This window comes from Rhamphochromis sp. 'chilingali' (assembly GCF_963969265.1).
Source record: "Rhamphochromis sp. 'chilingali' genome assembly, chromosome: 16".
In the NCBI taxonomy this organism is placed as follows: domain Eukaryota; kingdom Metazoa; phylum Chordata; class Actinopteri; order Cichliformes; family Cichlidae; genus Rhamphochromis; species Rhamphochromis sp. 'chilingali'.
Window position 1 is genome coordinate 30,472,006 of NC_137943.1, and position 18,641 is coordinate 30,490,646.

The window sequence follows — 18,641 nt, forward strand, 5'->3', positions numbered from 1 at the left end:
CTAAACCAAGGCCTATTCTCAGCCACAAATGGTCATATCAGTATTATTTAAAGACAGAACTGACAATTCCCAAACCTACCCTTAAAGTGTACTGATGCTGGGGAAAAAGACAGACAGATTCAGTGTCATATGCATGGCTTCCCAGATGAATGTGGTTTGACAAGGATGACAAGGAGGACGAATATGATGCGACAGAATATTTTTATTACTGCTATCAAAACAGTGCATGCCTGTGCTACTCTTTCGGTCTATGATTTTTGTCCATTGGTAGACATTTGCCTGGCAGCATGATGACATCACAAAATATGATACATGATGATTGCTCTGTGGATATTAATGTCATGAAATTAGATTTACACAATGCTTTTATAGGTGTCGCCTGCATAAGCACTTCAAATGGGTCATTTTAGTAGGTGGTAGGTGGTTGTTAAGCAACTTGATAATGTCAGAATATCTGACACTGATAAGAATCTTTAGAGGACTAAAATGTGCCTGTGCGATAAGTTTGGTTCTGATCATCTAAGAGAAACGGATTTTGTGTAAATCTAGCAACAGACTGATGCATTTAATACCTTTGTGCCACTGCAAACAAAACATGTAAAAGAATATGGCAAGATTTCTTGCTGCAAAATCTGCTGCATATTTCAACATCTGTTAAAGATTACAGACTATATAAGCATCGTCTATTAGATATTTGCAGATATTGTCATTAAAAAAAACCCTGCATCTTGAATATTATAACCAGATGAAATTTCTTTTTCTTGCTTATTTTTCGTTGTGCAACAGTGAAATTGTTGCTTTTTGCTTTGCAAGTCTTGTGAAATCAAGTTTTACAAGTCTACTGGAGTATTTTTTTTCCTTGGAGAATCTTCACTGGCTGATTGACAGTTTTACTGCACAGAGCCTGTAATCCCAGAGGAGCTGCAGAGGAGACAATGTGGTTCCAGTTCTGGAGCTGTTCCAGCAATCATCAAGGGGGAATGTGAGGTGTCTGGACAATAATATGGACAGGCAGTTGTATTTAGCAGCACTCCATCCCCACTGAATGCAATGTGTTTCCTGAGTTGCCTGACGGTTTGCTAGAATCATTAGGCTAACCGAAACTCTCACTCCATTGTCTCACTAAACTCCTCCCACATCAATGTCTTTGCTTAAGCTACCCCCAGAGCAACTCTCTGCTTGACCAGCTGGTATCTGTCAGCTGCCTCCCGAGTCCTACAGGCTAACCAAGCTACCCTTCAAGTCTCACTGTCATTGTCTGCATGAGAGATGATGTCCCCCTTTTGGACAATGGAGTCCCCAGATGGGGCTCTGTCCACCACCCCACCCAGTCTATCCTAGTTCAGTTACACTAAATGTCAGCAAACAACAGCCAGCACCCATTCCCCAAACAGGAGATGCAGAGAAACAACCGTCTTGTCCACTGGGGAAAACCCCAACAGGTAGCAAGCTGGGGGGGGGGGGGGGGGGAGAGATGCAAATAAACCCATCAATACCAAATAAACCCATCAATACCTGCTGCCTCTAACTGAGGTCCAGCTCCACTCCAGGAGACTGATTTCAGAACCCAAGCCATGCATTGAAGTGAGCCCAACTATCACTCAACCTCACAAACCTTTCTGGTGGAAAAGGAGTCCAAGCAAATTTAAAGATGTATTTAAATCATGGTAAGAGCTTCTGGATGTCAATAAAACACTGAACTGTGAGGTCTCTGCAGTTATTGGGCAGAAAGCAAATGATTCAGATACAAAACCTTAGCTTAGATTTTTAATTACATTGTAGAAACATTTATACTTAGGGAATTGCTGCTTTAACATTGTTTTATCAGTGACACAGTTTTTAAAAAAAATCCACATATCTGAGATTTAAAGCGTTTTATTTGAGCTTATTTTTCTTAAAGAAACTGAAACCTTGTGGTGGGGGACTGGAGCCTAATCCCAGCCATAGAAGGATACCTTGGGTAGTAAGAGGCAGGGTACACCCTGAATAGGTTCCCACTCTATAACACAGAGAGACAGACAGACAACCATTCACACTCACATTCACACCTATGGAAAGTTTAGAATCACCAGTTACCCTAACTCCAATTATTGCTTGTCTGTAATTGGAGTTAGGGTAACTCCAAGAAGGTGTGTGTATATATATATATATATATATATATATATATATATATACACACACACCTTCTGATTAGTAGATGACCGACTCTACCTCCTGAGCTACATCTACACCAAAGTTACAATTTACTGTATAACCTGAAGTAAGTAAAAAGCGGAATTTTAGCTTTAAAAACAATGACCAAAAGCACCTGACATTCACTCTGCAGTCAAATGTATCCTATTACTTGCAGTTAATTCGAATGTGTGTCCTAATCTTTTACACAGTGTGTATGTGGTTAAACAGAGAGTCTGTCTCAGGCCTTATACTGTCTGTGTATCCCAGACAGCAGTGTATACTTATGCCAAAAAAGGAAAAAAAAAAGTGTATTTCCTCTGCATGCACATTTCCACACCCTATTTCTGTGTGTGTTCTGTTTGTATATGCATGTCTTCTCAGTCTGTGTGCCCAATCAGCTGTGCGAGGAAACACACCCACTTCACTCTCTTACCAGCCCCGCTCATCCCGGTTGGCTGGGGCCGATCAGAAACACGGCTCCCCGATTGGCCAGCAGCGAAAGAGGCAGCAGTTTGTTGCTGTTGCTAAGATCCTGTTGCTAGGTTCCCGGCTGTTGCTAGGAGACATGTGATGCATTATGGATGGTTGGTTTCCTCACGCAGGAGTGAAACTGAAGGGCTGATGACTGGCACTTCCATCACGCTGTATCGTTTTCTCTCCCTCTCTTTTCATCATCCTCTGTCTTCATCGTGCCGTCATTCTGTCTCTATCATTTTGAAATAAATTCTGACTTACTGTAAGAGCATGACTTAAGTACATGGGCACAGGGTTTACACTCTTAGTGTCTACTTTTAATGGGACTAATACTAAAGAGAGAGAGAGGTCAAAATGAGGATTCAAATGCAGACATAACAAATGGATTCTGCTCAAGTCTACTAAAACTGGAAAAAGACAAAGAAGCAAGCAAGGATCCAAAAAATACAAGGAAAACATAAGGAGACAGACTGCCAAGTAGAGGCAAGTCTATTTATGTATATATATATATATATATATAACAGGAAGGGCCTGTGATGAGTCCAACCGATGGAAAAACAAGTAGATACAGGCAGAAGGCTTTTCTGATATCTCTAAATTGTGCCCTATATTTTCCTCTGTCCTTCATCCTCTTGCTGGTGACTTGAAAATCACCTTACAGGATGTCTCAATTCCTAAAACAGAGGAGGAGACAGGAAAGATGGAGGTAAAGTGTTTTTAACTTCAACTATAACAGAGGTGAGTATACAAACCCCTCACTATTTGTGTTACGTTTGTCACAAGCCCTCTTACACCCGAGATCAAAAAGTACAGCTGTGGTTGTGCTACAAGCAAACAATTTACGATGGAGATGCACCACATGTCACATTTAATTGACATTACTTTAAAATAAGCCTCCAGCAGGGGTGTCAAGGATGTTTTGATAAATGTCGATGCCTTGTGTGTCTTCCTTGCATCCTCTGCTGGTGGGAGTCACTAAGACACTAGGAGAGGCGGCAAGGATAGAGGATTCACAAACTGAGAAATAGAACAAAGGGGATATGAAAAAAAGCTAAACACTGAGAAACAGTAAAGGATATTAAATTAACGAAAAAGTTAATTTATTATCTGCACAAAATTGGACACCATGACGCAGTACAATATTTGCACTGCTCCTTTGATTTAGTTGATTATGTTGGACACTGGTAACTGAAGGACTACTACTCAAACGGATCCATGTCCTCTTCTGATGGAGAACATCAGGAGAGGACATGGATCTGCAAGAAAGTTGTAATTAGTAGTAACTAGTGGATTAACTAACTGAATAAATGAATTGGCAGGAATGAAAGAAATAGGAGGAGGGAATGTCTTCTGAATTAGACTGAAATTCTAAATTTGCTGGCAAAAATCATCCCACCAACACGGTGCTGGCGACCAGTCTAGAACCAGATCTATTCATTCCAACCTAGAAAAGACGACCAACATGGATCCACAAAATTACCGAGTGTGGGGTGGCTGCGAAAGTCTTAATCACCGCTAACTCTTTAGTTACTTGATTAGTTTATATTACATGATAGAACATCGTGGCATGTGACCTATCTGTGGAACACTATTTATCACTTCTAAGAAAGCCTATTCGAGTCCTGCACTCTTTGCAAGATAGTAGCGCCGGCTTCGTGCTTCAAATGTGAAGTATAAAATGAGCATTATTACTTTCGGGTTGTAAGTGCACAGAGGTGCAGCAGCCAATTTTTCCCTCACTCCTCAGAAGACATGCTAGGTCACTCTGCATCAAAGAGCTGCCTCCCTGCCTGATCAAAGACTGTTCGACTGGCTTGATGGACAGTCAAAAATAGTGTTCTCACATCACCTCCACTTTCCCCTGACAGGTTTTCATGTATATGCTCATCAGATAAATTAGATTTTATGCATAAAGTATATATAGAAATGCTGGAGCAACTGTGTATAAATAGGATGTCTCTATAAGCATATTATGAACTATTAGATTTTCACATGATAAACTACACTGCATGAAATGACAGGCAAAGGGCAAAAATTGTTTTGCAATAACAAAGGAAGAACAAAAAATGATGCTATACTTGCAGGTTACACGATTGGCTACATTTGAAATGCTTTCACAGTGATAAAACAAGATTCCCTTATATTTATTCGATATAATTTAAATGCCTCTTTAGATATATGTCATTTAAAGGTTTGTATATTGCAGATGTCACCCACTTGATTTCGTCCCACTGTTTCAAAGCTTCAAGTTTCTGATTTTAGCCTTTGATATCTTGATTTTTAAACCAGACACCACAAGCAAGTCTAAGGTTAACTTGACTGAGGAACTGAAGGGCACCACACACTCAAACTCATACAATTTACACTAAATGGTAGCATCTTTTACTAAATATACATGATACCATATTAAAAGAGACTTGAAAGTGGTCGTTCAATTCAGAAACTCATCAGGAAAGCATTTATTAGGGTCATAGGTGAAGTGAGTAAAATATTCTCTATTACTGGATCCTTTTGGACTGGCTTCATGTGTTAAAATGTTTTGGGGGGGTTTGTTTGCCATCTAAAGCCACATTTTTTAAAGGAACTGTTTAAAGGAGCTTTGAGAATCGGTTTTGTGAGATATCGCAAAGAACTAACCTGAACCTTCTCTTCCAAACACAAATGATGTAATCTCAGCTCTCTTCAAGTGTAACAACATCAGTAAAACAATCAGAGTATGTGCTCTGTGATAATGGCAACTTAAGTGAAACAGAATTTCAACAGAGCTTTTCCAGAGATGTATTTCTGGGTAAACAAAAGTGCAACAAATTAGATTCTCATATCAGGATTTTATCTGGATGTGACTCTTGGCATGACAAATAAGCCCAATGATTTTAATTAGATGTGTAAACTTTGCTGTTTCTGGCACATTGGTTGCCAACGACTTTTTAAGATTTTGCTGCCAAAAAACTTCTTATTACCTTAACAAATCACATTAACAATATTTTTTAGCAGGAAGTGGAATGCAGAATACAGGTAATCAGCCTCAAAAATAGCTTAAAAGTGACCCTTTCTCATATTTTTTTCTCACATTCTGTGATACCAAATTAAATTGCTGGCTGCAAAGATGAACCGCATGTAAAAGGACAAAAAAAGAAAAACTTCCATTACATATTTCCTGTGTCCAGGAACACTTTATGAAGCACACCTGGCCATAGGTGTCCTTCCTCCTCCGCAGTGCTGGATGACATTTGCAGTGACAGAAGTGTTTGGTCTGTGGTCTCAGTCTCTCTCGCTCTCTCTCAATACACACACACACACACACACATACACACAAACTACCCATATGGCAACAGAGCCACTCAGTCGCAGCTCTTATCTTTGAAAACTACTCAAGTCTGCACATCGAAAATACCTGCTGCCACTGCCTTTGATTCCCAGGGAAGACAGGCAGACACGTGCGTGTGAGTGAGACAGCCTCAGAGACATGTAGGAATGAGGCGAGTGCGAGTCTGTGCATGATTGCCACAGTGGGGAGTATGTCATCCAGTGTGTGTACAGTTGTTAGAAATGTGCAAGCTGCTGGGACATGTGTATGTGTACACGCGTACATGTACGTGCATGCTTGCTTGCGTGTGTGTGTGTGTGTGTGTGTGTGTGTGTGTGTGTGTGTGTACCCGATTCGTGACAAGCCAACTGTGACAGGCTCTAATAGCTCTCAAACACATCCGTCTGAACACACTGCTGCTCATTGTGTGTGTTTTCTCTGTTTTATCTCTGGCTCTGTTATCACTGCAAGTCTTCTCCTCCACTGCCAACACCACCGGAGCGAGACAGATTGAGGAGGAAGTTGGCCGGGAAATGGCATCGATGGAAAGTTCTGCTCTGTGGTGAAACTCTGCGTCTAGACCTTTCTGCAAACATAAAGTACCTGCTTTACAGTCTGACAGCAGAATTGAGCTGGCTAATGAATTGAGGAGGTCTGTTACAGCGAAAAAGGCTCATGGCATATACATATATACATATTAGCCTGTCATTTTTATACACTTTAAAGATTGTCAATGTATAAACTCAGAGACACAGGCCAAATGTGCAAGTAGCTTATTACAACAGGTAGTTACTTTTCCCTTGCAACAGCATGTAGTGGAGACAGTAATTAGCATAACATAGCATCCATGTAGGAAGGTAGTCAGGGTGGATTAATGAGTTGTTGTCAAAGCATGTTTGCAATTTGTTTCCAGTTTTAAACTGAAAGCCAGCATTTAACCATGACCACTTCTACTAAAAAAACACAAAGCATTTAACCCAAACCTTGACGTCTGACGTGATTTCAAAAAACATCACCTCATAGCTGTCTGTGGTTCTCAGATTTTACCTTCAACACGAGTCATTAGTCTTAATGGGTTTTCCATCCACTTGCTAGAAATAAGTCTGGGCTCGAGGAGTCAGAATTGGGAAAACTTTTCTGAACTCATAAAGATGCCACAGGGACAATCCAGTGTCTAAATGTCAAACAATCTCAATATATTGGATTCAAAACCTCTAAAAATAGTTATACTGAAATATTCAGAATTACTTCTTAAAGTTGCCTTAAAAGTATGCATGACTTTTAACGGAGACAGAGAATACTAAAAGAATCAATACCTTCACTGTCAGAAAAAAAATTTAAAAAAGAAAAGTGGTACTTTATAAGACTTGATAAATTGATAAAAGGAATTTAGTCTTACATTTCTTACCTGCAAAATATACAAACAAATATATAAGACATAAAATCTTCACCTTGCAACATACAGAAGCAAAAATATATTCAGTTATTCAAATCCTTCATGTCCACCGACACAAATCATATCTATAACAGTTCCATTCCCCTCTTAATTCTCCCACGTGCACATGTCAGTTTTGTCCTGCAGCCGCACATCATTTGTAATTATGTAAAACAGTCCGTTCTTATTGCATGGAGGAAAGCAATTTTTCTATGCAAATGGTTAAATTCCCTGTGAGGGCCGCTAGTGGAAGCATGCTTATAAACGTGCTAATGATGAATGACGGCGGGTGATATTGGGGTCACTGCACGTGCGACACTGATGAAAATGATAAACTAAATGCCAGAAGTGTCCTCACAACGAGTGAACTGGGTAAAAGAGATGGGACATGGTGGCGCATTTATTATCCAATTGGGTGAAGCAATAACGAAGAAAGATCAGAGTGATTTGAATCATTTATTTTTTCTTTCATTTTGAATCATTTTCTCTGACTTTGTTTGAGATAATAGTACAAATCCTACACAGTAAATACACAGAGCGCTGCATGCTGAAATTGTGTGTAAACCACTTGACCTGGACTCATTCACCTTTTAAGATTTCTATCAGTAAAAAGAGAAACTCTTGGTTTTCCCAACCCTGAATGTCAAGGTAATGACTTCAGCAGGGGTTCAGCTTAAAGCAGTCTGGTCATGCTTCTCTGACCTCACAAATAATGTTTGTTCAAACTTAATACGATTTATAAAATAATTTTAATTGTGAAAGTGCAGGATTTAATTTTATGGAACCAAATTCCATCATCTTTGTTGTATCATTATGGTCCAGTGAATATTCTTTCGCTATCCGGTCGTAAAGTCTGACGTCATTAGCCATGTCTGGGCCTAAACTCCGCTGCAGGTCCATATATCAAACGATCACTATGGCATTACTGAGAGTTGAAAAGCTGTCTAAAGTCTTTAATCTTTAATAAAATGATCAGCGTTCTGCTCTACCAGGTGTAACAATTGAGTTTAACATCCAGGCATCCATGAAAACGGAATTTATGACATTTAACGGAGTTAGAAGTTAGCAGGAAGTTAGCTCGCTAGCTTCTATCTAAATACAATATAGCATGTCCTGACTGCGGGGTTTTGGAAACAAATTAAAACGTACAGCTCTGCTATCACTTCCAACATAAATGAAGACAGAAAGCTAAACAGCAGTGACGTTTGTAGGGTTACTGAAGTTTGGCTAGCTGGCATTTAATGATGTGCTACGTGACCGCTAGCGACACAGCTATGTTAGCATAATATAAACAAGCTAACTTTTTTTTCCACTCGATAAAAGTTACCGTGAGTGTTCTCGGTGGTCAGGAACAAATGTAATCGCATGGCAGGATGCTGTAAAAGGACCAAACTTCAGCTAGGAGAACAACTGAGATAATCCATCCACAATACGAGGTTAGTCATTCATATACTGCTGCATGGGCTGGGCTGTAGTTACATCATAAGGTTTTAAAAACTGAGCTTAAATAAATGATTAGCGGTAATAAAAGCCGAGGGAGGTCAACAGTGATCACTGACTGTTTTAGGAGCTTTTTGAGATTAAATAGAAGAAAATACATAACATTAAACATGTTAACAACACAAAAGCCATATTACACGCAGACTACTTTGGACCCGGAAGTAGGATTTGTCACGTCATCACTTAACGACCGGATTAGTCACATAGTGGTCAGAAAATTAGCATATTTTAGTGCAATGGATATAGCTAGCTGCTTTTTTAAGGCACAGGGATATAGGTTATAGGATTTAGGTTTAAGTTCCAATGCAAGAAGCAACAAAAAATGATTAGGGGATGCAACATATAACAGGCTCTGTGGCGCAATGGATAGCGCATTGGACTTCTAGTGATTCACTTCAGATGTAATTCAAAGGTTGTGGGTTCAAGTCCCACCAGAGTCACTATTTAACTGAGGGACCTACCTGAGGTTCTATCTATAACACAATTACATGACCTTTAATTAGGAAAGAAAAGTCACAGTTTTTCCTTTTGTTTTCTACTGTACCTTTTCTGTTTTCATTACAGAGTGTCCACATACTAATGGATGAACCATTACAGAAACATAAAAAATATTTTAGTAATTACTAATACAGTTACTGTAGCATGAGCCATTGAGTGGTGGTCTAACAAATTTGTTAAGTGTTCAGTTTTGTGACAAGTTAATGCATTGAATTGCACTTTACGCAAGGCTTTAAGATAAGATAAGATAACCTTTATTAGTCCCACACGTGGGAAATTTGTTTTGTCACAGCAGGAAGTGGACAGTGCAAAAGTTATGACGCAAAAATTAGAATACAATAAGAATAAATACAGTACACAGCTGTACAGAATAGAATAAAATAATATACTATATACAGTAGAATAAAATAGAATAAAAATATACAATAAGATAAAAATAGAATACGAATGCTATATACAACTGAGTAAAAATACAACGATGCCAGAAAAGATTATTGCACTTAGTGTTATTTCACATGTGTGGATGTGTGTGTTTGTTCAGTTAAAGTCTTTGTTGTGGAGTCTGACAGCAGTGGGGAGGAAAGACCTGCGAAATCTCTCCGTCCCACACCGTGGGTGCCGCAGTCTCCCACTGAAGGAGCTGCTCAGTGCTGTCACAGTCTGCTGCATGGGGTGGGAGACGTTGTCCAACAGGGATGACAGCTTAGCCGCCGTTCTCCTGTCACTCACCACCTCCACTGGGTCCAGAGGGCATCCTAGAACAGAGCTGGCCCTTCGGATCACCCTGTTCAGTCTCTTCCTGTCCCCAGCAGAGATGCTGCCGCCCCAGCAGACCACACCATAAAAGATAGCAGAAGCCACCACAGAGTCATAGAATTTCTTCAGGAGTGGGCCCTCCACCCCAAACGACCTGAGTCTCCGCAGCAGGTACAACCTGCTCTGCCCTTTCCTGTAGAGGGCGTCTGAGTTATGAGTCCAGTCCAGTCTGTTGTTCAGATGAACACCAAGGTACCTGTAGCTGTCCACAGCCTCAATGTCCATACCCTGGATGTTCAGTGGTTGCAGTGGAGAATGCTTGTGCCTGCGGAAGTCTACCACCAGCTCCTTGGTTTTACTGGCGTTGATCTGGAGGTAGTTCAGCTGGCACCAGTCCACAAAGTCTTGAGTCAGTCCTCTGTACTCCTTGTCGTCCCCATCAGTGATGAGGCCGACTATTGCAGAGTCATCAGAGAACTTCTGCAGGAAGCACTGGGTGGAATTGTGGGAGAAGTCTGCAGTGTAGATGGTGAAGAGGAACGGAGCCAGAACCGTTCCCTGTGGGGCCCCCGTACTGCAGACGACCCTGTCCGACACACAGCCCTGAGTCCTCACATACTGTGGTCGGTCGGTGAGGTAGTCCAAAATCCAGGTAGTGAGGTGATGGTCCACTCCAGAGTTCTCCAGCTTGTCCTTCAGAACCGAGGGAAGAATAGTGTTGAAGGCACTGGAGAAATCAAAGAACATGATTCTCACAGTGCTTCCAGCGGTCTCCAGGTGAGCGAGGGAACGATGTAGGAGGTGAATGACGGCATCATCCGCGCCAATGCCAGGCTGGTAGGCAAACTGAAGTGGGTCCAGTGATGAGCTTGTTAGGCGCCGAAGCTGAGCCAGGACCAACCGCTCCACTCCAAGGTCTTCATCAGGTGGGATGTCAGAGCCACCGGCCTGTAGCTGTTGAGGTCCTTGGGGCGTGAAGTCTTTGGCACTGGTACAACACAGGAGGTTTTCCAGAGCTGTGGAACTCTTCCCAACCTCAGGCTCAGGTTGAAGAGGTGCTCCATCACCCCACACAGTTGGTCCGCGCAGGACCTGACGACCCTCGAGCTGATGCCATCTGGGCCCGCTGCCTTCTTGCCATTAATCCTCCTCAGTTCCCTCCTAACCTGGGTGGTTGAGAGAGACAGGCTGGAGCCTTGTGTTGAGTGTGTATTGGATGCTGTTGTTGGGGGTGGGGGGGAGTGAGCAGGGTGAATAGAGGAGGTGTGAAGTGTCTGAGGTGGAACAGCAGCAGTGGGGGTGGGTGAGTCTGCAGCCGATGTTGTAGACTGTCTCATGGTTGAATCAAATCTGTTGAAGAAATGATTCAGTTCATTTGCCCACCTCACATCCCTCCCAGGCAGAGAGTTCTGCTGTTTGTGGCCTGAGATGGTTCTGAGGCCTCTCCAGACTTCACCAACGTTGTTTTGCTGAAGCTGGTTCTCCATCTTCTGCCTGTAGCTGTCCTTCCCATTCCTTATCCGTCCCCTCAACTCTCTCTGCACCCTTTTCAACTCCTCTTTGTCTTTGGATTTGAAGGCCCTCCTCTTCTGCTTGAGGACAGCTTTAATTTCTGGGGTAATCCAAGGTTTGTTGTTGGAGAAACACCGTACAGTCCTGGTAGGTACGGTGTTATCCACACAGAAATTAATATAGTCAGTAATGCATGTAGTAAGGCTGTCGATGTCCTCTCCATGGTCGTCACAGATCACCTCCCACACAGTCGACTCAAAACAGTCCTTAAGAGCCTCCTCGCTCTCCTCTGACCATCTCTGCACTGTGCGGGTGGCTGGTGGCACCCTGCGCACTAAGGGCTCATACACAGGGACAAGGTGCACCAGGTTGTGGTCAGATTTGCCCAGTGGAGGGAGAGGTGATGAACTGTATGCCTCTTCAGCATTGGCATACAGTAAGTCCAGTGTTTTATTGTCTCTGGTTGAGCAGGTCACATACTGGGTGAAGGTGGGCAGTGTGGAGTCCAAAGAGGCATGATTGAAGTCCCCTGATATTATGACAAAATATTACAATTAGGGGACAAAATCAAACATAAGCTAAAAGACAGACATTTAACATTGTTACATGCCTGTAGTCTTATAGCATTACATACTGCAAAGGACTGAAGTCTATTGGATTATTCTGCATGTGGATAAAAAACTGTATGTGGATAAATTTTATGAGACCAGCTTGAAATTCACAGTTTCCTTAAATCATAAGAAAAAATACTCAAACTAAGTTTTACATTCATAGGATGGATTAACACTTTTTTTTTTTACCCTTGCAAAAGATTTTTGATATCTTCTTACTAATATTACCTTTTTATTAGATTTTCTTAAAGTCTGAATTTGTGAAACAATGCTCTGTCTCTTGAAAATATAAGATGTTCTGGCTCCTGGATATGTTGTGTTTGAGTTTCTTTGAGTTTGCTGTTTATAAGTCTTATTTCTATTATGCCAGTGCCCCAGTCTCTCCCAATCTTGTCTCTGTGTTTTGTTATCCTTTCAGTCTCTCCAGTCTGTCATGTCTCATTGTCTGTTTACCCCCAGTAGTATTATCAACTTAGTAGTTTGAGTAGTGTTAGTCTGAGTCTCAGTATTTATTTGTATGTGTGTTACTTCCTGTTTTATTTTGATACTCTCTCGTTCTTGCATGTTATATTCAGTTTTGCTTCCCCTGTCATGTCAGTCAGATTCTGCTCAGCTGTGCATCCAGGTGTGTCCACTCTGCCCTAATCTCCTCCTGTGTAAATACCATCTGTGTCTCCCTCTGTTCTCTGTCATGTCATCCACTTGAGCTGTGTGTTTTGCTTGCATTAGTTTCCTTGTAGTTTTCAAGCTTCCTAGTTTGTAGTTTTTACCTCGCTAGAGTTTTTGTATTCCTTATGTTTTGTGTTTATAACCTAAAGCAATAAAGTTGCCTCTCTTAGTTTACCCATGTCTCTATCTGGCAATTTGGTCCTGCCTTGCCTGTCACACAGCCGTACATGACAGGAACACTAAATCTTGGTCTCACAGGAAGCCCTGAAACATTGGTCACAGTACCCAGAGGTCAAGTCATCATGGGCAGTTAGAAAAGTTATGTGACCTTTATAAAGGTACTTAACCCCAGTGAGTCAGTGGCAGACGCCTGTTAGTGTGGGCAGCTGCTAGGTGGCACATTTTACAGCTGTGTTTTTATGCTTGAGATTTATTTTATGTGGCATCAATAAACCCAATGAAAGAAAAACCAGTTAAAACTGTGTTGAAACACCGAAAATGTGTGTGATTGCCATTTGAGGTGAATCGCTGAGAGGAGTCATTCTGTCCACAACATCTCCTATTGATTACTAAACATAGGATATGCAACTGCAAACTGCTCAGAGACTAATGTACAGACAGGGACAAAAATATTTGTGAACTTGAGTAAGCTCTTTCTGAGTTCTTCTTGCAGGAAGAATAAGAGTTGCCCATTAACAGACAGACAGTGTCACTGCCAACAGCGGCTCTGTGGTTTTACAAATCTGGTTGATGATTTTGAATAGCAACATGACTGCTCGCTTTGAGCACAGAAATGGATCCTCATTCGCTACCAGCAGAATGAATGACAACATTTTTACTTGAGGTGTTGAGGGGACTGATAGCCACAGTGGCATGCTCAGGCATCTTGTTTCGATGTTAAATAAAGTGGTCTACTCAGAGTCTCAACGTATAATGCTGCAGTCTGAGGGGGAAAAAAGTCGAGGCAATTATATTTCTGTCCCTGTTTCACTTCTATTGAAAGTTTCCACAGTAATTTATTTTCTGAATAAGTTCCATGACCTCTCAGGCCTCTAAAAACCTGTTTAAATTCCCCATTGTACAATTTCAAATATGCCTATGTGACAAAAGGAAAATAAACATTCATTTTCTCAGTCCTGAAAACTTAATTTTTACAGCAGTAGCAACAATTGACAAGATGGTAATAAAAAATAATGACAACTTTACAACAATTTTTCAGGGCTTCCTAAACTTCCTGTGCATCAAGGACCAAAATTCAGCAGAAAAAGGAAATGTGCATTAGTTAATTACAGTACCAATGCATCATCTACTCTAAAATGATAATTTATATATTTTTAATAATAGAATTTTTCAGGCTTCTTGTTATTTTTGTATAAACTCCAACAATGAAGTAATCAGAACTGTAGAATAAAATGCTCAACTTCTAAACTTTTGACTAGACTAGAATTTTTTTCAACTTACCTTTTTTTTTTAGTATTTAATGCTGTTCAAGACACGGTCAGATCAAACCAGACATCTGTAAAGAACAGACTGTGTTATGCAGAGTTATGCAGACTAGCAAAACAGCAACATTCAGTATAGCAACATTATCAATGCAAACTGATTTACTTTCATCTTGATATAACAAATTATATTTTTCTAAATTATAAAGCAATTTACAAAAACAGATTTTTTTTAATAAAATAGAATAATATTTATTGCCAGTCCATCCATTTATCCATTTTGTTTTCACCCAAAATCAGACTGCATGATGATGGACAAAGCAGTAATTCACGGTATTCCAGACATCCTTCCTGATCCCACATTCTAGTTCCTCTTGGGCATCCTAGGGCATTCCCAGCTTGATGAGATATAATGTCTCCAGCAAGTTCTGGGTCTGCCCAGTGATCTCCTCCCAGCTGGATGTGCTTGGAAAACCTCCAAAGAGATGCACGCAAGAAGCATCCTGATTAGACACCTGAACCACCTGAGTTGACTCCTGGAGCATCACAATGAAGCAGCGGCTTTGCTCTTAGCAGCGGCTTTGCTCTTAGCACCATCCAGGAGTCTGAGGTCCAGCCACCATTCACGATTACCAAGATTGTATGGCCACAGGTCTAACTGAAAAAAGGATGGTTTAAAGGGTTTTGATTCTTCCTTGTTGAAAAATTGCTACCTAATTACAGAGGAGGGGTTAGCATCCCTCTGATCCTGGGAAACAGCCACTGGTATAGTCTCGAAGGGTAAATCGGTTCCAGGTGAGGGGACAGACTAAGAAAAAAATCTCTCAATAATTCACAATTCACAGTTTGAGAACCTTGCTGGGTAGCAGGAAGAAATAACCTCCACTGCCATGTAGGCCCATGGGTTGGATACTATGCAGCCTGGGTGGAAGCCAAAAGCAGGGGTCTTGATGTGCCGGTGTCTTTAACAAACTAAGCTTTTAAACACATCTGCATAGAGGGAAGAAAATGGCACAAGATGGAGTAGTTTATATAGACACTCTGCAACACTTGTCAGTCACACTGGTTGCTTCTGTGACTGGTCAGAATGTGTGTTGATTTGAACTGTGTACTATCTCCTTTCCTTTTCATAAAGGACGGTTCAGTGTATCCTGTGTGGTAATGCAGGAACCAATGAGGTATCTTTCCTTTGTATTTGGAGAATTCGAACAGCTCTTACTGTGCCACGGACACAGTACCTCTATTATTTCACTCACTCATTCCTAAGCAAAACTGACTTTTCAAAATGCAATGAAGGCGATGCATAAAGGTGGAGACACAGTGGATATGAACTGACAGGACAAATGATGAAAAATGCCATAAACCAAACCATCATAAGCAATGCTACAGCACAACAAGCATGTGCTGTTTGGGGCTGTATGATGGAGACAATAGCTGGCTCATCTATCTCACATCAATCCCCAACAAAGTCCCCCCATTATCAGTTTTCTTATCTGCTTATCTGACTGGTTGTAAGGAGCCGGAGTCTAACTCTGATGATATCGACTGAGAGGTTGCCAGTTTGTCACAGACAGACAAGTAGTCGTTCTCTGACATTAACACGTATAGTGAATTCATAATCACCAGTCAACCCAACTGGGGCAGTATTCACTGATACCAAAAATCTTTTGGATCTATAGAGCTGGCAGCATATGAATGGAGGTCTCAGGATAATTATGGCATTATTCATTAAACTGTGTGTTCTATTACATATTCTGAATTAGGGTAATAACCTTTAATTCTTATTACAACAATAGCCCTCATTTATCACATAAGATACACTTGGTGTTACTTGGTGTTCAGGATTGAGATCAGTTCAGATTTTGGCAGAATTATGAACAAAAGTCAAAGAAATCAATTCAATAATTAATTAATCAATGAATCTTAATCACTAGTTCTTTTACCCATATAAAACTTTAAAATGTCCACATTATGAGTGAGTCAAAGATCTTGGGCTTCAGGCAAACAAGTGAGGGACGTTCTTTCCTAACCTTTTATTTAACACCAACAACACTTTTTATTACTTTTGGACAACGGAGATGATCTTCTCCATTCAGTTGCTCCCTTTAGGGGTCACCATATCATCTCACAATATCCCTGGCATCCACGCCATCATTCTTACGTCCTCCTGTCATGATCTGGAGTTTGTGACTCCATGTTTATGTTTTAGTAGTTATTATTCTGGGTTTTGTTTTCATGTTCCTATGTGTTCCCCAGTCTGTGTGAAGTTTTTGCGTTGTGTCATTGGGTGTATGTGTTTCCTGTTTTATTTTGAAGGTCTGCGTCTTATGTGAGTGTTTTCAGTTTGCCTCCCTAGTCTCGTCACGTTAATCACTCCCAGCTGTGTCCCCCACCTGTGTGTGATCTCCCTGTGTTCTCTGAGTGTTTTTATGTCTTGTCTTCTGTCTTAGTCGTTGCTTGTTTGTCTGTGTTGTTTCCCCTCGGTCTCCCTGCGTCTCTCCGTATGCATTTCCCCGGACCTCCCTGCATCTTCGTTTCTGGTTTGTTTTGTTAGTTTTACCCAGTTTAGGTTTCCGGTTTCATGTTCACCCACCATTGCTGTTTGTACCCACTCCTGTAAATAAATACTCACCTGCACCAGAGCTGCCACCTTTTGGGTCCTTTCTACAACTCCACACGTCTGCCACACCGGACGTGACAATTCCTCCATTATATCTACAAATCTTCTCTCTGATCTTCCACCAGCATCCTCTGTGTTTGTCCAGATCATCTCAGCCTTTCCTCATATGCCTTTATGTCTCCACCCACTCCACTCTGTCACCAGTGCAAACAGGAAGGGGCTCAGAGCTGATTCCTGATCTACTCCCATCTCTAGCTTGAATACACCTGGCACTCATCTATTGTGGTCACCAATAGGGGTGGGTTTTTATAATCGATTTATTGATTAAAATCGATTCTGGCTTGGATAACGTAAAATCGATTCATTAAAATCCTGAATCGATTTTTTTATATAAATTTATTTTGCCCGAAATGCCAGAATCTCAGGTGACATCTCACAAAATTTCAACAACCACCAAACAGCTAAAACAGTAAATGAGAGCAGGAACATGGATTCTGCACAAAGACTTAGACACACAGCGCGACCCGCGGATCAGAATCAGTTAGATGTCGCCTTTCTCACAGTCGGGGCTGAAAGCCGACAGCTTGCTGATTCTGATCTGTCGGCGCTTTGTGTTCACGCCCTTTATGCGCTGATTCTAAAGCTGTTAGTTTGATGTCTCTCCAAACAATATTGACCGAACCAGCAGCAAAAGAAGATCCAAACTAAGCTTCACATAAACATCGTCATGGATTCACTCTGACTTTTGCTGTTTTGCTTCGACCATGATGCACAGCTCTCTCTCTCTCTCTCTCTGTACTTCAACAACAGTTTCCCGTCTAAAAATCTGTTTTCTTCATTATTCGCTTGTTTATTAAGCACAAGTCTACCACAGCGCTGTCGGCCGACGTTTTTTTTTCCCGTTTTATATACTTCCGAAAAGAAAACCTAATTTCTCAATAGGTTCAATAGGCTTCTGAGCAAATTTAAACTTTTTAAAATTACGCAAAATGCAAAACGGCTAGCCGTGTCTCTAGTAAAACCTCTGTAACTTCAGAGGCAATGTTCATGTGTTGATTAATGGTTTTCTTTCGTTTTTGATGTACTGCAGAATATTTTTATAAAATCCCAGGCCAGGAAAATCACCTTCATGTTTTTCTGTTTTATCCTCAGCTACTTTGACACAAAGGCATCTGCTGTGACGCTTACACCTTTGATAAAGTCTTGCGTGTGTCAGCTTCCTTTTTACAGATACAAAAATATGTAAATCTACTGATCTGAATTATAATATTTCTGACTGTCAGAATTTCCCAGATTCAAATCGAATCGAATCGAATTAAATCGAATCGTGGATCGAATCGATTCGGGACCTTGTGAATCGGAATTGAATCGATTCTAGAAATCAGTGACGATACCCAGCCCTAGTCACCAATGTTCCCTCTAAGCTGCGCGCGTGCGCAATTGCGCACTGCTGGCACGGTCTCTGAGCACAGAAAATCTGCGTTGCGCACAAATTTTTTTAAAATTAAAACTTTAACAATTCTGTTTTGCAGTGTTAGTCAGTAAGTGACTGGCTGGGATTAGAACGATGTCACCTTCTCCCATAGTCCAGCCAATAATGCGATTCGCATTCGTATATACGCAGCTAATCAACACCGTTGAC